The sequence below is a fragment of the Monodon monoceros genome, unplaced genomic scaffold, assembly GCF_005190385.1.
Source record: "Monodon monoceros isolate NGI ecotype Baffin Bay Population unplaced genomic scaffold, NGI_Narwhal_1 Super_Scaffold_9, whole genome shotgun sequence".
NCBI classification, from domain to species: domain Eukaryota; kingdom Metazoa; phylum Chordata; class Mammalia; order Artiodactyla; family Monodontidae; genus Monodon; species Monodon monoceros.
The window spans coordinates 57,054,763-57,076,469 of record NW_021703786.1 but is presented as its reverse complement, the minus strand read 5'-3'; positions in this window follow the sequence as shown (position 1 = coordinate 57,076,469).

Here is a 21,707-nt window from a genome sequence, read left to right as displayed (position 1 = left end):
TTCCTTCCTTCCTTCCTTCCTTCCTTCCTTCCTTCCTTCCTTCCTTCCTTCCTTCCTTCCTTTCTTTCTTTCTTTCTTTCTTTCTTTCTTTCTTTCTTTCTTTCTTTCTTTCTTTCTTTCTTTCTTTCTTTCTTTCTTTCTTTCTTTCTTTCTTTTCTCCTTTCTCCTTGAGCCATGTGGCTGACAGGATCTTGGTGCTTCAGCCGGGTGCCTCTGAGGTGGGAGAGCCAATTTCAGGACACTCATCCACCAGAGACCTCCTGGCCCCATGTAATATCAAACGGCAAAAGCTCTCCCAGAGATCTCCATCTCATCGCTAAGACCCAGCTCCACTCAACGACCAGCAAGGTACAGTGCTGGACAGCCCATACCAAACAACTAGCAAAAGAACACAACCCTACGCATTAGCAGAGAGGCTGCCTCAAATCATAATAAGGTCACAGGCACCCCAAAACACACCACCAGACGTGGTCCTGCCCACCAGAAAGACAAGATCCAGCCTTATCCACCAGAACACAGGCACTAGTCCCCTCCACCAGCAAGCCTACACAACCCACTGAACCAACCTTAGCCACTGGCGGCAGACACCAAAAACAACGGGAACTATGAACCTGAAGCCTGTGAAAAGGAGACCCCAAAAACAGTAAGTTAAGCAAAATGAGAAGACAGAGAAGCACACAGCAGATGAAGGAGCAAGATAAAAACCCACCAGACCAAACAAATGAAGAGGAAATAGGCAGTCTACCTGAAAAAGAATTCAGAGGAATGATAGTAAAGATGATCCAAAGTCTTGGAAATAGAATGGAGAAAATACAAGAAGCATTTAACAAGGAACTAGAAGAACTAAAGAGCAAACAAACAATGATGAACAACACAATAAATGAAATTAAAAGTTCTCTAGAAGGAATCAATAGCAGAATAACTGAGGCAGAAGAATGGATAAGTGACCTGGAAGATAAAATAGTGGAAATAACTACCACAGAGCAGAATAAAGAAAAAAGAATGAAAAGAATTGAGGACCGTCTCAGAGACCTCTGGGACAACATTAAATGCACCAACATTCAAATGATAGGGGTCCCAGAAGAGGAAAAGAAAAAGAAAGGGACTGAGAAAATATTTGAAGAGATTACAGTTGAAAACTTCCCTAGTATAAGAAAGAAAATAATCAAGTCCTGGAAGCTCAGAGAGTCCCATACAGGATAAATCCAAGGAGAAACACACTAAGACACATATTAATCAAGGTATCAAGAATTAAATAGAAAGAAAAATATTAAAAGCAGCAAGGGAAAAACAACAAATAACACACAAGGGAATCCCCATAAGGTTAGCAGCTGACTTTTCAGCAGAAACTCTGCAATCCAGAAGGAAGTGGCAGGACATACTTAAAGTGATGAAAGGGGAAAACCTACAACCAAAATTACTCTACCCAGCAAGGATCTCATTCAGACTCGACAGAGAAATTAAAAGCTTTACAGACAAGCAAAAACTGAGAGAGTTCAGCACCACCAAACCAGCTTTACAACAAATGCTGAAGGAACTTCTCTAGGAAAGAAACACAAGAGAAGGAAAAGACCTACAATAACAAACCCAAAACAATTAAGAAAATGGTAATAGGAACATACATATTGATAACTACTTTAAATGTAAATGGATTAAGTGCTCCCACCAAAAGACATAGACTGGCTGAATGGATACAGAAACATGACCCGTATATATGCTGTCTACAAGAGACCCACTTCAGACCTAGGGGCACACACAGAGTGAAAGTGAGGGATGGAGAAAGATATTCCATGCAAATGGAAATCAAAAGAAAGCTGGAGTACCAATTCTCATATCAGGCAAAATAGACTTTAAAATAAAGACTATTACAAGAGACAAAGAAGGACACTACATAATGATCAAGGGATCAATCCAAGAAGTTAGAACAATTGTAAATATTGATGCACCCAACATAGGAGCACCTCAATACATAAGGCAAATGCTAACAGCCATAAAAGGGGAAATTGACAGTAACACAATCATAGTAGGGGACTTTAACACCCCACTTTCACCAATGGACAGGTCATCCAAAATGAAAATAAATAAGGAAGCACAAGCTTTAAATGATACATTAAACAACATGGACTTAATTGATATTTATAGGACATTCCATCCAAAAACAACAGAGTACACTTTCTTCTCAAGTACTAATGGAACATTCTCCAGGATCGATCATATCTTGGGTCACAAATCAAGCCTTGGTAAATTTAAGAAAATTGAAATCATATCAAGTATCTTTTCTGACCACAACGCTATGAGGCTAGATATCAATTACAGGAAAAAAGTGTAAAAAATACAAACACATGGAGGCTAAACAATACACTATTGGTTTAGGTTTTTTATCTTGTGAATTGATAGTCTCCTTAGCTTAAGAATTCACTTATTTTTCTTCTTTATTTATAAGAGACTTTAAAACATCTACCTCTTGTATATTTCATTTTTTGAAAACACTGTATCACCTCTTAACAATACAGAAGTTACAGAACATGAACCATAGTTCTGACCTCAGGATTTCCTCTTAGAAGAAGAAGGAACTTAAGCCCTTCCAGGACGGCAGCTTTTTTAAACTCGGGGACTCTCCCCACCAATTGCATCATGTCTGATACACATGGTCCAGCATGGTTTAGGGACCAAGTTTGTACTTAGCTGCAGTGCACATGCAAGGTCACTAAATAAGCCCAGGACATTTTTATTCTCCAGTGAGATGACATGATACAGAGGTGCATCTGGAAGCAAGAACTAGAAATAAGACTAAAAGTCTATTATGAGGATAAGTGGGTTCATCGAAATGCAAGGGATTAAGGTCCAGCAGGCATAATCCTGGCTTGCCTGCTAAGTAGCTCTGTGACCCACCCAGATTCCATTAGGCCCACCTGCTTCATCTATGAAATGTGGGGATGCACAAGATCAGGGATGACAAGTGAGTTTCAGTGCAAGTGTCAACCCAAGAGGATGGTTGGAAGGATAGAGAGGTCTTATACTGGGCTATGAGAAATAGTGATGAGGCTCTTTACTGATGTCCTCCATGGGCACAGCGTTAGGGAGGACCGCAGTTTTGTGACATGGCCATTTCTGGGCCAAGAGATACCTATGCTCCCCTCCATTTTATTCTCCCAAGATCATCTGGAACCGGGTCCAGTCTGAGACTGGACATTTAGGACATTAGGAATCGCCTGGGAAGTGTTCTTTCCTGCTTAGCTCCATCTAGGAGGAAGGAGAGTGGTTAAGCTAATCAACTCTAGGATTTGGATGCTTGGATGCTTATTTCGGCTCTCTGTACCTCAGTTTCCCTATCAGTAAAATGAGTGAACGAAAAGAGTTGACACAGGAGAGCATTGAACAGTGTGTTATTAGCAAATAGTAAGTATTTATTAAGTTAGCAGTTATGGATATTCATAATGAGGGGGATGCAGTGACCAGAGGCTGCTAGGGAGGTACCTGGGGTGTGGACTACTGGAAGTGTTCCTTTAGCTGTCTTCATGTTTCTTGGTAAAGATGTAGTAGGACCTTCTGGAAGACCTGTGCTATAGATGAGGAAATAGAAAGAGTCTCCTGGAAACAGTGGAGCATGGGGTCCTCAGACCCTCACACAAACCAGAGGTGCAGAAGGCTCTGGGCCCCCAGAAGGAATGGGAGACAGATCCCAGGTAGGACAGACACAGAGAGGCACCTCGCTCAGGTTCTGCGGGGAGTTCAAAGACTGCCGTCAGCAAATCCCTTTGATTTCTCAATTTCCCTCCTTTCGTTGTGGTTTTCATCTGGATTTGGGAAATCTTAGTGTGAAAGCTAACACGAAACTCGAGACTGCTCAAGTTCTGTAGCTGTTCTGGCCAGCTGCCAGACTGCCCTCCCCAGGGAGGGGATCCTTCTACCTTCTCTCTCTCCTCTCCTGGGGGCTTCTCAACGTGCTTGTCATTTAGGAGCCAGTGGATGGCAAGCCTGTGGTCTAGACAATAAGCTGGTAGAGGGCAGGGTTAAGTTAGCACTGGGAAAGAAATGAGGCTGCTGCCGTGGAAGCTGGTCTCCATCTTCTTAAGTGACTCTCAAGGAACATCAGGGTCAGGTGGAAGAATAGCCTGGGAATCCCAAGCCCGGGCTACATTTTACAGCTTTGCCCCAGGTTTATTCAGAGATCACAGAATCATAGAAACAATGGAAAGAGGCTGACCATTTAGTGCAGAAGAATCTGACAGGGTGATGCTCAATTACACATCATGCATCCGTGTTTTGTCCCTGGTCCCTGGTGGGAACTTTTCTCTATCAGAGGTCCCAGAGTCTCCAGTGCTTTGAGTTTACAGGTTCATGGACAGGAGTGAGAGGACAAATGGGCTGAGGACCATTTCAAAATGAAGAGCGATATCTTTAAGGAGGGAGTGCAAGCAGATTCTATTTGAGGTTGTGCACTTGTGGCATTTGGTGGCAGTGCATCTCTACCTATTGACCCCAAGGATATAGCAGCAGAGGGTGGTCCAAAAACAACAAAAACCCACCTCATGCCTCTTACCATTCCCCACCTTCTGCCCAAGACTTGCCTAGTGCCAGAGGGGCTTCTGAGTGTGGATCATATGGCGGCATCTTAGTCATCTGTACTCTGACTCACTCTGTGCCCCTCCACTCCATTGGAGGTTTAGGGGTCACTCTTGATGGGCGTTTGGAGATAGGATCTTGGTGTCTGAAGAGGCACACGGGACTACTGGACCCAGTCCGAGGATGAATGAAGATGTTGATTTCTCCCAGGACTTTGGGGGCCTCCTTGGGGGCTTTGATGAAAACTCTGTACCTAGGCAGGCAATGGCTGAGCCAGGAGTGGGTTTATAGTAACCCAGGCCCTTGGCTGGCCCCAAGTGCGGATTTGAAGCTTGGTGCCTTCCAGCTTCTCCCAAGACATGGCTCCTTGAACTGAGGGAAATGGTGAGGTCACTTACCAGACTCTCTCCCTTCCTGCCTGTGATACAGTATTATCCCCATTGAATGGAGAGGGAAACTGAGGCCCAGAAAGAGAAGTTGATATGCCTGAGTGCACAGGGAGTCAGTGCCACGTCTGCAATCAGCACTGACATCTCCTGCCTCCCGGGACTGGACTTTTCCAGCACCCCACGCTCCCAAGTACACTGTTATGTACAGCAGCCATCTCTCCCTGAAACTGGCAAGTGTGAGTCCCGATAGTTGGTCTTTAACTTTGGTGGGGAGGCTGGTTTCCGTACAAGTGGGTCCCCTTTTTGAAAGAACAGCAAGCCAAGCTCATATACTGCAGGGGGATCTTAGGGGACCATCCAGGAAGAGGAGACCCTGTCTCTTTAAATGATTGTTCCTAAACCTCTAGAGTTGGGCTTAAGGGGATGGTGATAAAGGGAAGAAAATTTCGGGCATAGGGTGGACATGCCTGTAAATACCAGCTTGTGGTGTTTGGGGAGCTGGTTCTAGAACCTGCATCACTGGCCCTCCTCTCTGTCCTCATGACTGAATATCTTCAGTAAATCCCCTACAAGCTGCCTCCTCTCCCCCACCCTTGCCATTACTTCTTGCCTGGATCATCGCAGAGACCAGCTCTCAGGTCCTCCCTTCCACACCCCATCCTGCCCACAGCTTTCTCCGCTGAGAGCACACTTCTGATTATGGCACTTTGGCTTCCCTGCTGGTCAAATATGCTCAGTATCTCCCTATCACTTTCAGAATTGAACCCCAGCTGTCCACCTTGACATTCAAGACCCTCTAAAACAAGACTCCAAGCTCGCATTCTAAAATTTCTGAACTTTCCTCCTATTCCCGGACCAAATTCCAGCCAGATGAAATTTCTGCTTCTTGCCTACTCATCTACCCATCCTGAACTAATTCTGTAGAATCCTCTGCTCTAATCTCGCCCCATCCTTTAAGGCAGGTCCTGCTTGTTTCTTCTTCACTGAAAAGTGTCACCTGACTATTAAGTCTGTTGTCACCAGCATTCCTCTGAGGTCTCAGTTCACATAAGATCTCTGGGGCTGAGGATAGATGGATGGGAATGGTGAGAGGCAGGGAGAAATCCCAAAGGCTATTTCAATAGATCTCCCTCCCACGAGATTTCACTGTGTAGGAGGAAGGGTTTGGTGGGCACGTGAGGAAGGGAATGTCTATGGCTGGTTCTGGACAGGCGACTGAAGTCCTGGAGTCCCAGCAAGCTGCAGTGGGGCACCAGAACCCCAGTGCTGGGATGACCCTGTCTGTCTTGAACCTCGGCATGGAGAACAGCCAAGTCAAAAGGCCATTCATTGGGGGCATATGCCCCCCATTTCCTAAAACCGTGGATTTTTCTGGGTTTCTCTCAGCTTCTCTGCTCCCCTGGCTGCTCTGCTTGATTTTTATAGAGTTGTGATCCGTTATTTTATAGGAGGCAGAGAGTTAGGAGGATGCAAGGGAAGCCTTTCTCTTAGTAGGGTCACGGTCAAGGAATGATGAAATGAGATCCAAAATCTGCAGAGTAAGCAGTGGGGTCCTGGGGAGGCTTCCTGGAAGAAAAAAAGGGAACCAGTGGAGTGGGACTGGACACATCTTCCATCTGGTGCCAAGACTAATGGGGCTGAGATAGGAAGAGGAGCTACAGTTATGCCCAATCTAAGAACAGGAAAGGCTCTGAGCTGGATCAGCATAGGGGCTCCACTTCCTTTTCATTGAAAATCCTTTTGTAGAAAAGGGAAGAAGAAATGAAACTGGTCATAAGAAAGATGAGCAGATCCAAAGTTCCCCCTGTTGGGCTGAATGAAGGACTCCAGGAATCCTAGTTATAAAGCTCTTGGATCTTAACATCAGCAGAGATCAAAGCTGGCAGATAAAGATCTTGTAGTGCTGTGGTTTTCAAACCTCAGCTTAGTTGTCATATTCTTTCACCAAGTGAGATCATGGGCAGAATCCCAATGATCAACCAGGACAAGTGGAGCCGTCTGTATGAGGCAGAAGCTGGAGGCCCTGGTCCCTCATGCCAGGCTTCCAGGGAACTGCTCACAGTGAGATGCACTGATGAGACATCCCCCCTCCCCGCTCCCACACACACATCAAGAACTAATGGGCAGGGGTGAACACAGCGTACACGTGTTCTACCTGCTGAGGATTGGCTCCCTCTAGTGGACAGTTGGTGCAGAAGTACGCAGGGCATCAGAGAAAAACACTGCATCCAATATTGGCTTGGAAGTATTTTAGAGACATTTGTCCAGCTACCCTGAACTCTGTCCTCATCCCTGCTTCTGAATAGGCTCCATCTGCCCAAGTAGAACGTCCTCTTTGAAGATCTATGGATGATTCACGGGTGTGGAGGATGGAACGGGGGCCCTGTCCAGAGGCGACTGAACACCTTTTGTGGATGTCAGAGCAGTAGGTCAAGGGCTATGGCCTTCAACTGATGAAGCCCCTTACCTCTAGGAACTTCCTCAAGGTGAAGGCCTGAGTGTCCCTGTCCTGGGACCAGGGAAAATGCCTGATTGTGTCCACTAGATAAAAGCCCTGTGCTTATCAACATGGGATGTGGAAATAGGGGAGGAGTCAGAAGCTGAACCTTAATTTCCACGTCTGGAATTGGGCTAATACAACTTGTGAGGCTTAAATGCACTGAGGTACACAAAGTGTTTTCAAAAGTGGCTACTGGCATATGGTGAATTCTCCATAAGTTTAACAGTCATTACTTTTAGGGACTTCAGACGAAGTATGGTCCAGCGTCTCTGGGCAGAGACTCAAAAGTGTAAGACAATGGAATTCTCATAATTTCTCCCCCAAATTGACCTGTGGCTCCAAACTGAGACATGTTGCAGTGGGGATGGTTTTTCAGGAATGCCTGTGTTATGGAAAAAGAAATAGGAGGAATACCAGCTAGAGGGGCAATGTCCCAGATATTGTGACGAGGATTAGATGGTTTTTTTTTTTCTTTTTGCTCTCCCACAATCTGTGAAATTTATTGAGATTTCTGGCCTATAAAACTGGAGAATAGGGCTTCCCTGGTGGCGCAGTTGTTGACAGTCCGCCTGCCGATGCAGGGGACACAGGTTCGTGCCCCAGTCCGAGAGGATCCCACATGCCGCGGAGCGGCTGGGCCCGTGAGCCATGGCCGCTGAGCCTGCGCATACGGAGCCTGTGCTCCGCGGCGGGAGAGGCCACGGCAGTGAGAGGCCCGCGTACCGCAAAAAACAAAAAACAAACAAAAAAAAAACCTGGAGAATGTAACAACCTCCCTGCACTAGCCTCCTTCCTTTTTCAAGTGGTAACAAGTGCTTCAATCTGTTCTTAGTTTCATTTATTTATTTTTTAACAGCTTTATTGGAGTATAATTGCTTTACAGTGGTGTTTTAGTTTCTGCTTTATAACAAAGTGAATCAGCTATATGTATACATATATCCCCATATCCCCATATCCCCTCCCTCTTGCGTCTCCCTCTCACCCTCCCTATCCCACCCCTCTAGGTGGTCACAAAGCAGTGAGCTGATGTCCTTCTGCTATGCGGCTGCTTCCTACTAGCTATCTATTTTACATTTCGTAGTATATATAAGTCCATGCCACTCTCTCACTTCGTCCCAGCTTACCCTTCCCCCTCCCCATATCCTCAAGTCCATTCTCTACGTTAGCATCTTTATTCCTGTCCTGCCCCTAGGTTCTTCATAAATATATTTTTTTAGATACCATATATATGTGTTAGCATACAGTATTTGTTTTTCTCTTTCTGACTTACTTCACTCTGTATGACAGACTCTAGGTCCATCCACCTCACTACAAATAACTCAATTTTGTTTCTTTTTATGGCTGAGTAATATTCCATTGTATGTAAGTGCCAAATCTTCTTTATCCATTTATCTGTCGATGGACACTTGGGTTGCTTCCACGTCCTGGCTATTGTAAATAGTGCTGCAATGAACATTGTGGTACGTGACTCATGTTGAACTATGGTTTTCTCAGGGTATATGCCCAGAAGTGGGATTGCTGGGTCGTATGGTAGTTCTATTTTTAGTTTTTTAAGGAACCTCCATACTGTTCTCCATAGTGGCTGTATCAATTTACATTCCCACCAACATTGCAGGAGGGTTCCCTTTTCTCCACACCCTCTCCCGCATTTACTGTTTGTAGATTATTTTTTTTTTTTTTGGTACATGGGCTTCTCACTGTTGTGGCCTCTCCCATTGCAGAGCACAGGCTCCGGACACGCGGGCTCAGCGGCCATGGCTCACGGGCCTAGCCGCTCTGCGGCATGTGGGATCTTCCCGGACCAGGGCACGAACCCGTGTCCCCTGCATCGGCAGGCGGACTCTCAACCATGCGCCACCAGGGAAGCCCCGGTTTGTAGATTTTTTGATGATGACCATTCTGACAGTGTGAGGTAATACCTCATTGTACTTTTGGTTTTTTGTTTTTGTTTTTCCTTGCTGTACACGGGCCTCTCACTCTTGTGGCCTTTCCCATTGCAGAGCACAGGGTCCGGACACGCAGGCTCAGTGGCCATGGCTCACGGGCCTAGCCGCTCCGCGGCATGTGGGATCTTCCCGGACTGGGGCACAAACCTGTGTCCCCTGCATTGGCAGGTGGACCCCCAACCACGGTGCCACCAGGGAAGCCCCTCATTGTAGTTTTGATTTTCATTTATCTAATGATTAGTGATGTTGAGCATCCTTTCATGTGTTTGTTGGCAATCTGTATATCTTCTTTGGAGAAATGTCTATTTAGTTTTGCTGACCATTTTCGGATTGGGTTGTTTGTTTTTTTGATATTAAGCTGCATGAGCTGCTTGTATATTTTGGAGATTAATCCTTTGTCAGTTGCTTCGTTTCCAAATATTTTCTGAGTCTGAGAGCTGTCTTTTCATCTTGTTTATGGTTCCCTTTGCTGTGCAAAATCTTTTAAGTTTCATTACGTCCCATTTGTTTAGTTTTGTTTTTATCTCCATTTCTCTAGGAGGTGGGTCAAAAAGGATCTTCCTGTGATTTATGTCATAGAGTGTTCTGTTTATGTTTTCCTCTAAAAGTTTCATAGTGTCTGCTCTTACATTTAGGCCTTTAATCCATTTTGAGTTTAGTTTTGTGTATGGTGTTAGGGAGTGTTCTAATTTCATTCTTTTACATGTAGCTGTCCAGTTTTCCCGGCACCACTTATTGAAGAGGCTGTATTTTCTCCACTGTATATCCTTGCCTCCTTTATCAAAGATAAGGTGACCATGTGTGCGTGGGTTTATCTCTGGGCTTTCTATCCTGTTCCATTGATCTATATTTCTGTTTTTGTGCCAGTACCACACTGTCTTGATTACTGTAGGTTTGTAGTATAGTCTGAAGACAGGGAGCCTGATTCCTCCAGCTCTATTTTGCTTTCTCAAGATTGCTTTGGCTATTCGGGGTCTTTTGTGTTTCCATACAAATTGTAAAATTTTTTTCTTCTAGTTCTGTGAAAAATGCCAGTGGTAGTTTGATAGGGATTGCAATGAATCTGTAGATTGCTTTGGGTAGTAGAGTCATTTTCACAATGTTGATTCTTCCAATCCAAGAACATGGTACATCTTTTCATCTGTTTGTATCATCTTTAATTTCTTTCATCAGTGTCTTATAGTTTTCTGCATACAGGTCTTTTGTCTCCTTAGGTAGGTTTATTCCTAGGTATTTTATTCTTTGTCTTGTAATGGTAAATGGGAGTGTTTCCTTAATTTTTCTTTCAGATTTTTCATCATTAGTGTAGAGCAATGCAAGAGATTTCTTTGCATTAATTTTGTATCTTGCTACTTTACCAAATTCATTGATTAGCTCTAGTAGTTTTCTCGTAGCACCTTTAGGATTCTCTATGTATAGTATCATGTCATCTGCAAACAATGACAGTTTTACTTCCTCTCTTCTGATTTGGATTCATTTTATTTCTTTTTCTTCTCTGATTGCTGTGGCTAAAACTTCCAAAACTATGTTGAATAATAGTGGTGAGAGTGGGCAACCTTGTCTTGTTTCTGATCTTAGTGGAAATGGTTTCAGTATTTCACCATTGAGAATGATATTGGCTGTGGGTTCATCATATATGGCCTTTATTATGTTGACGTAAGTTCCCTCTATGCCTAATTTCTGGAGGGTTTTTATCATAAATCAGTGTTGAATTTTGTCGAAGGCTTTTTCTGCATCTATTGAGATGATCATATGGTTTTTTCTCCTTCAGTTTGTTAATATGGTTTATCACATTGATTAATGTGCATATATTTAAGAGTCCTTGCATTCCTGGGATAAACCCCACTTGATCATGGTGTATGATCCTTTTAATGTGCTGTTGGATTCTGTTTGCTAGTATCTTGTTGAGGATTTTTACACCTATGTTCATCAGTGATATTGGCCTGTAGTTTTCTCTTTTTTGTGACACCTTTGTCTGGTTTTGGTATCAGGGTGATGGTGGCTTCGTAGAATGAGTTTGGAAGTGTTCCTCCCTCTGCTATATTTTGGAAGAGTTTGAGAAGGATAGGTGTTAGCTCTTCTCTAAATGTTTGATCGAATTCACCTGTGAAGCCATCTGGTCCTGGGCTTTTGTTTGTTGGAAGTTTTTAATCACAGTTTCAGTTTCAGTGCTTGTGATTGTTCTGTTTATATTTTCTATTTCTTCCTGGTTCAGTCTCAGGAGGTTGTGCTTTCCAAAGAATTTGTCCAATTCTTCCAGGTTGTGAATTTATTGGCATATTGTCGCCTGTAGTAATCTCTCATGATCCTTTGCATTTCTGCACTGTCAGTTGTTACTTCTTTTTCATTTCTAATTCTATTGATTTCAGTCTTCTTCATTTTTTTCTTGATGAGTCTGGTTAATGGTCTATCAAATTCGTTTATCTTTTCAAAGAACCAGCTTTTAGTTTTATTGATCTTTGTGATTGTTTCCTTCATTTCTTTTCCATTTATTTTGGATCCGATCTTTATGATTTCTTTCCTTCTGCTAACTTTGGGGGTTTCTTTGTTCTTCTTTCTCAAATTGCTTTAGGTATAAGGTTAGTTTTTTTATTTGAGATGTTTCTTGGGTTAGGATTGTATTGCTATAAAATTCCTTGTTAGAACTGCCTTTGCTGCATCCCATAAGTTTTGGGTCATTGTGTTTTCATTGTCATTTGTTTCTAGATATTTTTTTATTTCCTCTTCGATTTCTTCAGTGATCTCTTGGTTATTCAGTAGTGCACTGTTTATCCTCCATGTGTTTGTATCTTTTACAGTTTTTTTCCTGTAATTGATATGTAGTCTCACAGTGTTGTGGTTGGAAAAGACACTTGATATGATTTCAATATTCTTAAATTTACCAAGGCTTGATTTGTGACCCAAGATATGATCGATCCTGGAGAATGTTCCATTAGTACTTGAGAAGAAAGTGTACTCTGTTGTTTTTGGATGGAATGTCCTATAAATATCAATTAAGTCCATGTTGTTTAATGTATCATTTAAAGCTTGTGCTTCCTTATTTATTTTCATTTTGGATGACCTGTCCATTGGTGAAAGTGGGGTGTTAAAGTCCCCTACTATGATTGTGTTACTGTCGATTTCCCCTTTTATGGCTGTTAGCATTTGCCTTATGTATTGAGGTGCTCCTATGTTGGGTGCATCAATATTTACAATTGTTCTAACTTCTTGGATTGATCCCTTGATCATTATGTAGTGTCCTTCTTTGTCTCTTGTAATAGTCTTTATTTTAAAGTCTATTTTGCCTGATATGAGAATTGGTACTCCAGCTTTCTTTTGATTTCCATTTGCATGGAATATCTTTCTCCATCCCTCACTTTCACTCTGTGTGTGCCCCTAGGTCTGAAGTGGGTCTCTTGTAGACAGCATATATACGGGTCATGTTTCTGTATCCATTCAGCCAGTCTATGTCTTTTGGTGGGAGCACTTAATCCATTTACATTTAAAGTAGTTATCAATATGTATGTTCCTATTACCATTTTCTTAATTGTTTTGGGTTTGTTATTGTAGGTCTTTTCCTTCTCTTGTGTTTCTTTCCTAGAGAAGTTCCTTCAGCATTTGTTGTAAAGCTGGTTTGGTGGTGCTGAACTCTCTCAGTTTTTGCTTGTCTGTAAAGCTTTTAATTTCTCTGTCGAGTCTGAATGAGATCCTTGCTGGGTAGAGTAATTTTGGTTGTAGTTTTCCCCCTTTCATCACTTTAAGTATGTCCTGCCACTTCCTTCTGGATTGCAGAGTTTCTGCTGAAAGGTCAGCCGTTAACCTTATGGGGATTCCCTTGTGTGTTATTTGTTGCTTTTCCCTTGCTGCTTTTAATATTTTTTCTTTCTATTTAATGTTTGATAGTTTGCTTAATATGTGTCTTGGTACGTTTCTCCTTGGATTTGTGCTGTATGGGACTCTCTGCCTTTCCTGGACTTGATTGTTTCCTTTCCTATATTAGGGAAGTTTTCAACTATAATCTCTTCAAATATTTTCTCAGTCCCTTTCTTTTTCTCTTCTTTTTCTGGGACCCCTATAATTTGAATGTTGGTGCGTTTAATGTTGTCCCAGAAGTCTCTGAGATGGTCCTCAATTCTTTTCATTCTTTTTTCTTTGTTCCACTCTGTGGTAGTTATTTCCACTATTTTATCTTCGAGATCACTTATTCATTCTTCTGCCTCTGTTATTCTGCTATTGATTCCTTGTAGAGAATTTTTAATTTCATTTATGGTGTTGTTCATCATTGTTTGTTTGCTCTTTAGTTCTTCCAAGTCCTTGTTAAACGTTTCTTGTATTTTCTCCATTCTATTTCCAAGATTTTGGATCATCTTTACTATCATTCCTCTGAATTCTTTTTCTGGTAGACCGCCTATTTCCTCTTCATTTATTTGGTCTGGTGGGTTTTTACTTTGCTCCTTCATCTGCTGTGTGCTTCTCTGTCTTCTCATTTTGCTTAACTTGCTGTGTTTGGGGTCTCCTTTTCACAGGCTGCAGGTTTGTAGTTCCCGTTGTTTTTGGTGTCTGCCCCTAGTGGCTAAGGTTGGTTCAGTGGGTTGTGTAGCCTTCCTAGTGGAGGGGACTAGTGCCTGTGTTCTGTTGGATGAGGCTGGATCTTGTCTTTCAGTGGGCAGGACTAAGTCCTCTGGTGTGTTTTGGGGTGTGTGTGATGTTATTCTGATTTTGGTCAGCGACTCTGCTAATGGGTGGTGTTGTGTTCCTGTCTTGCTAGTTGTTTGGCATGGGGTGTCCAGCACTGTACCTTGCTGGTCGTTGAGTGGAGCTGGGTGTTAGCTTTGAGATGGAGATCTCTGGGAGAGCTCTCACCAATTGATATTACGTGGGGCTGGGAGGTCTCTGGTGGTTCAATGTCCTGAACTTGGCTCTCCCACCTCAGAGGCTCAGGCCTGACAGCCAGCTGGAGCACCAAGACCCTGTCATCCACACAGCTTAGAATAAAAGGCAGAAAAAAAGGAATGAAAGGAAAAAAATTTTATTAGAATAAAAAATTTTTTTAATTATTAAAATAAAATATTTTAAAAAGCAATTAAAAAAAGAAGATAGCAACCCAACCAATAAACAAATCCACCACTGATAACAAGCACTAAAAACTATACTAAGATAAACATAAAAATCAGAAAATAATCGTATACAGCAAACCCCAAGTCTACAGTTGCTCCCAAAGTCTACCAGCTCAATTTTGGGGTGATTCCTTGTCTATTCAGGTATTCCACAGATGCAGGGTACATCAAGTTGATTGTGGAGATTTAATCTGCTGCTCCTGAGGCTGCTGGGAGAGATTTCCCTTTCTCTTCTTTGTTCGCACAGCTCCCGGGGTTCAGCTTTGGGGTTCTGCATGTAGGTCGCCTGAGGACATCTGTTCTTCGCCCAGACAGGACGGGGTAAAGGAGCAGCTTATTAGGGGGCTCTGGCACACTCAGGTCGGGGGGAGGGAGGTGTACGGAAAGCAGGGTAAGCCTGTGGCAGCAGAGGCTGGTGTGACGTTGCACCAGCCTGAGGCGAACTTTGCGTTCTCCCTGGGAAGTTGTCCCTGGATCCCGGGAACCTGGCAGTGGCGGGCTGCACAGGCTCCCGGGAGGGGAGGTGGGGATAGTAACCTGTGCTCGCACACAGGCTTCTTGGTGGCAGCAGCAGCAGCCTTGGCGTCTCATGCCCGTCTCCGGGGTCCGCGCTGATAGCCGCGGCTCGCGCCCGTCTCTGGAGCTCGTTTAGGCGGTGCTCTGAATCCCCTGTCCTCACGCTCCCCAAAACAATGGTCTCTTGCATCTTCGGCAGGTCCAGTCTTTTCCCGGACTCCCTCCCGGCTAGCCGTGGCGCACTAACCCCCTTCAGGCTGTGTTCACCTTGCCAACCCCAGTCCTCTCCCGGCGCTCTGACCGAAGCCCGAGCCTCAGCTCCCAGCCCCACCCACCCACCCGGTGGGTGAGCAGACAAGCCTCTAGGGCTGGTGAGTGCCGGTCGGCACCGATCCTCTGTGCGGGAATCTCTCCACTTTGCCCTCCGCACCCCTGTGGCTGCGCTCTCCTCTGCGGCTCCAAAGCTCCCCTCTCCGCCACCCACAGTCTCTGCCCGCGAAGGGGCTCCTAGTGTGTGGAAACCTTTCCTCCTTCACAGCTCCCTCCCACTGGTGCAGGTCCCGTCCCTATTCTTTTGTCTCTGTTTTTTCTGTTTTTCTTTTGCCCTACCTAGGTACGTGGTGGAGTTTCTTGCCTTTTGGGAGGTCTGAGGTCTTCTGCCATCATCCAGTAGGTGTTCTGTAGGAGGTGTTCCACGTGTAGATGTATTTCTGATGTATTTGTGGGGAGGAAGGTGATTGCCACGTCTTACCCTTACGCCATCTTGAAGGTCCTCCTGTTCTTAGTTTTATGTTTGATATTTAAATACTCTTTATGGGAGAGTAGCTGTTCCTACAAGAAAATAGGTTTTGAAGTCTTCACTCTTGAGTACATTTACTTTCATGTGACGGCAAACGTTCCCAGGAGCCGTCTTCACATTTCTTCCTGAACTGGTCAAAGGGGAGTCTTAAGTCCTTGCTCCAGCTGGTGTTGGGGAGAGCATGATCCTTAGAATTGACTTTCTCAGTGGAAAACAACCTCCGTGCAAGTCCCGGGTCCCTTGCCGGCCAGGGCACACCTTCCCGGCGGTCGGGCAGTAACCGGAGCGTGCGCAGTCTCGCGGTGCAGATCCTCAGCATGGCTCTGGGCACACGTGGGGCTCCAGCCGCTGGAAGCACAGCGGCTGCGTCAAAGACTGACTCTCCCACACCAGATGAGATGTTTTGATTGCTCCAGGCCTCAGGCAATGTGACTGATGTGCTCCAGGGACGACAGCCTCTGAGTGATGCCAGCGTCATAGCTGGCGAGTGTTCAGTGACGCCAGGCTGCTATTTTCATTTTGTAGTTTTCCACCCCAGACTTCAGCTGTGCTACCTGGGGAACTCAGTGTGAAATATTAACCCACTCATTCCCACCATCCAGGTTCGGCAGCTGTTCTGTCTGGCTCAGCTGCCTTCTGCAGCAAGGTGGGTGCTCTCTGACTTTTTTCTGCGACCTCCCAGCCAGCACTCACCCAAGGCAGATTCAATTCACATTCGCTCTTGCTGGTGCCTGGGGAGTCTATGATCAGGATTAACTCTGATGGGGGCAGGATATGAGTACCCTGTTATGGAAACTGATGTCCTGACTTCTTACCTGGTCCCTAAGAAATAAGAATGGTCAGGTAGAAGTGCAAACTGGGAATCCAGACTCCCAGCTTTGTTTTATAGCTTGGCTGCAGAATTCATTTGATACCACACAACTAGAGAAAGAAGTGAATAGGACCCGAGAATTCATTGTCTTCTATGCTCTCCTTTCTTGGATAGAAAAACCAAGGCCCAAGGATGGACAAAATCCATCAGGCCATGCAGGGTATTAGAGGCCTATGTGTCCCAGTGCCCAGGTACCCTGACATGTCCCATGAGGTTCCTACTATATTGTACCCTATCAAGCCCAGGGCCTCAACTGTCCCTTTTATAAAAGAGAACCAGCTGAGATTTGGGATCAGCCTTTCCCAAAATTTCTTGGAACTTTTTGGAAGAAGCAGTCTACAAAGTCATTTTCATATAAGAGCTCAGCATTGCAACTGACACACAGTAAAAACTCAATAATGATGGCTGCTTTTTTGAATTCGTTCTCCATGCCAGGGACTGTAGAATTTGTGCATGTTATCTAATTTAATCCTCCTGGCCAACATCTGAGGTAAGTGATTTTATGATGCTCATTATAAAGATAAAAGAAGTGCAGCTTAGAGAAGCCAAAAGCCTTCCTCATATGGGACAGAGCCCATAAAAGGGAGAGCTGCCTCTCTGTGCAGACCTGCCCTTGAACTATGCTGAACACACACCCATGTGCCTTTGTTCTAGTGCTATTTGCCTGTTGTTTCACATAATCCTCTAGTAGCAAGAGTCTTGATCCCCACTTTACTGGGGAGATTAAATGATTTCCACAGAATGCAGAGCTGGTTCAGGCAAACCAGAGCTGAAGCAAGTCTAGCAGGTAGAACAGGGTCCCCAAGCCTCACTCCCACTCTAATACATTAGGCAGAGTCTTTGGGAAAGATAACTTAGAACCTGTGCTTTCAGACATAGAGAACAGACTTATGGTTGCCAAGGGGGAGGGTAGGTGGAGGAGGGAAGGATTGGGAGTTTGGGATTAGCAGATGCAAGCTATTATATATAAAATGGATAAACAACAAGGTCCTACTGTAGAGCACAGGGAACTATATTCAATATCCTGTAATAAACCATAATGGAAAAGAATATGATAAAGAATGCATATATATGTATAACTGAATCACTTTTCTGTACAGCAGAAATTAACACAACATTTTATGTCAACTATACTTCAATGAAATAAAATTTTTTAAAAGTACCTGTGCTTTTAGACATGTCTGTGGTAGTTTTAATGCACAGTCAATGAGAAGTCATATATCTAGTTCCAGGATCCATTTTATGGTTGGGTACACCAAAGCCCAGTGAGAAAATGTAAATTTCCAAGAGTTACCTTCCAGGCTAGCTACAGAACCCATCCAGGGATCAGACATGCCTTAGGTCCAGGCCTGTATCCTTATAGCAGCTTCCATGTTGCTCTGCCTAGAGCCCCATTCACACCTCAGGACCAAGGTAATCATTCCCGCAACTTCAGCCAACAGGTCTGCACTGAGTGCCTCTCTAGGAATTGCCTTGGGCTGTAGGGAGAGCTGCCTCCCTCAAAGTCACATCCCCTTTTCTGGGGACTGCCCACACCCAATGATGGGTGATATAGACAGATAAAGGCCCGTTGCTTTTTCCTTATATGGGATAATTCTAAAGGAGCATCCCTGCTCCAGACAACCTCATAGGATTAGTCTGGGAGCTCACTGGGATATACCCTCCAAATTCAGAGAATAATTGTAGCATCCCTTGCCTCCCACCATTGAGAAAAGAGGCACAGTGCCTGGCAGTCAGCTTCTCTGTACTCGGGAAGACTGCTCTGACCACGCATACAAAAGGCTTCCAGTTGTGACTTCCAGGCTTCCAGGGGTGCAGAGCATGAGTGGGTTCCACCAGGTCTGGATGTGGGGCAAGTGATCCTGCAGCTTGTGCCATACAACAAGCTAGACGCAGGTATTAGAGGTAATGTGGTGGGGAAAGAAGCCCACTGTGCCCCGTGGAGTCTATGACTGTTGGAGAATCACAAAAAGGACCCCTGGGCTTCTGGACCAAGGCCATGCCATCTAAAGAGGAGAATTTATATCTTCTGAAAAAAGAGTTCCCAGTGTGTTTACTGCCCCTGGCAGAGACAAAGAGCCTGGCCAGAGGAATTCAAGTAGACTTGCAGCCAGAACTGCCTGTCAGGAGCTGGGTTTAGTGAAACCCACCAAGTTATAAAGCCAGGTGGGCCCAGGAACAATCCATTGTGAGATTAAATCAGCGCCTTGGGACTGGGCACAAGCAGGGCCAGAGGGCCCCCATCCTTAGGCACTTTCCAAAAGTAACCTCGTTAACGTAACAGATCATATTACCGCTCATCACTGGAAATTCCAGTTTTAGGAGCTCTGTGCCAGGAACATGTATTTCTTATTATTAATTTCAACACCATAGTATCATTTACAGCCTCAAGACCAGCTGCAGCAGTGGATTAGGGTTTTCATCTAAGAGTTTGTTTCCCAGAGAAACCTTTTGATGACATCCCTGGTCCCTGGTTGGGGTCTGTGTGTAACTGAGTAGGACCCTATGGGACATCCGCACAACAGACACCACCCCCACAATGTCTTCTGCCTGCTTTTTGTCTGTAGAAAAACTTTAGTCAAAGAATAATTGTAATCAGAGGGGTGAGAAAAATGCAGAAAGAAAGGAAAGCAGTCAAGCAAGACAAAATAATAACAGTTTAGCCATTAAACAAAGTCAAGGACTTTTAGCTCCTCCTCAAAGGCTATAGAGAAGGTTCTGAGCCATATCCTTGGGCTGTTATGCAGATACTGAAATCCCCACCAGACTGGAAGAAGTTAACTGCATGCTGCCCATGAGCACATAGACCCCAGACCGATTGGAACCAGAAGGTTAATGATGTTGACTCCTGATGACCTCACCACCAACCAGTCAGAAGAATGTCTACGAGCCGATCACACACCCCACACCCCACAACCCCCTCCCTCACCCTATCTTTAAAAACCTTTCCCTGAAAGCCTCTAGGGAGTTCAGACCTTTTAAGCACTAGCTGTCTGGACTCTTTGCTTGTTGCCCTGCAATAAATGCTACACTTTCAGCCATGTACCACAATGTTCATTGCGGCTCTATTTACAATAGCCAGGAGATGGAAGCAACCTAAGTGTCCATCGACAGATGAACGGATAAAGAAGATGTGGCACATATATACAATGCAATATTACTCAGCCATAAAAAGAAACGAAATTGAGTTATTTGTAGTGAGGTGGGTGGACCTAGAGTCTGTCATACAGAGTGAAGTAAGTCAGAAAGAGAAAAACAAATACCGCATGCTAACACATATATATGGAACCTAAAAGAAAAAAAAATGGTTCTGATGAACCTAGGGGCAGCACAGGAATAAAGACGCAGACGTAGAGAATGGACTTGAGGACACGGGGAGGGGGAAGGGTAAGCTGGGACGAAGTGAGAGAGTGGCATGGACATATATACACTACCAAATGTAAACTAGATAGCTAGTGGGAAGCAGCTGCATAGCACAGGGAGATCAGCTCTATGCTTTGTGACCACCTAGAGGGGTGGGATAGGGAGGGTGGGAGGGAGGGAGATGCAAGAGGGAAGAGATATGGGAACATATGTATATGTATAACTGATTCACTTTGTTATAAAGCAGAAACTAACACGCCATTGTAAAGCAATTATACTCCAATAAAGATGTTAAAAAGTAAAAAAAAAAAACAGTCAAAAAAAATGCTACACTTTCTTTCACCACAACCCGGTGTCAGTAGACTGGCTTTACTGCGAGGGCAAGCAAATCCAGGTTGAGTTCGGTAAAATGTGTGCCATCCGAAGCTTTAAATACCTCCAGTGTTTTGTGCCCACCATTTCAAACCCCAGGGTCAGATGATGCTGTGCCTTGTTAGAGGTGAATTGGGCTCAGGATTCCTTGAATGAGAAGAGAGAAAGCTTGGCAGTAGTGATGTGAGCAAACTCTGTTTAGTCTTTCACAAATGGAAGACATTCCCCGCTGCCACTCTCTTTTCTTGATCCCATCTTCAAGATCTTCCTGGCACCAGCGGATCTGCTGATCCCAGTAAGCTGTCCTGTGGCCACCACACTGTTGGTCTGCTGGTGCCTGCCTCTGGATATGCTAACGTTTGGAGGTGCCTCTCTGATTGGCATTTAGGGCTGAAGTCTGCTGGGCTGCAGGAAAGGCAGGGAGGTTTGTTGTCCTTGGAGTGAGGTCCAGTGATTACTCTAAATGGGAGACTTTCTGTGGTAGCCACTGGGAGCTCTCTGGTGGCTCCTGGGGTCCATGCTTCTACCTGAGGCTCTGATAGAAAGGCTTCCCAGAAAGGCAGTCTGAATGCAGGGGTGTGCCAGTTAGCTTGACCCTTGTGTGGTTGTGGGAGTGTGAGTAAGAACCCTCACCCAAACTTCCCTGCCCCTGTGGGTAGAGACAGTGATATTTTCCAAGAGAAAGTGCTCTCAGAGCAGAAGATCTTGTAGGACCATTTATTTGATCCCTTAGATCCTTCCCTGTACAAACAAAAAGAACAAGAGTCTCACCCACCATCCAGTTATACAAGGGGTTAAGTCACAACTCACAGACAGTGCACCCTGAGGGGAATTCAAGATGCAGAAAAACAGAGAAGCATTCTGAGTTTTGGAAATATAACCCCTAGATATATCTAAGGAAGAATTTCAATGAGCCCAGATTCTTGCATATTCCCATGCACAGAAAAGCACTAAAATCATTACCTTGAGATATGTGTTTTTTTTGTTTGTTTGTTTTTGTGTTTTTGCTGGTTAGCACTAATCTTTTACCAAGATGTATGCTTGACTACATGTATTTCTCAGCCAAAACATTTATATATATCCTGGCTCCTTCCCTACCTCTTCGGAGCAGTCCTTCAGAACTATCTGAGGGGCTGTCTTCCAGGATCTAGTTCTCAGTAAGGTCCCTGAATAAACCTGAAACTCACTGCTCTTATGTTGTGTGTGTTCTTTCAGTCAACACCTAAAACATCATTATTCTCATATTATGGATGGGGTAATCAAAACCAAAGTAACTTAGTGAGAGAGAC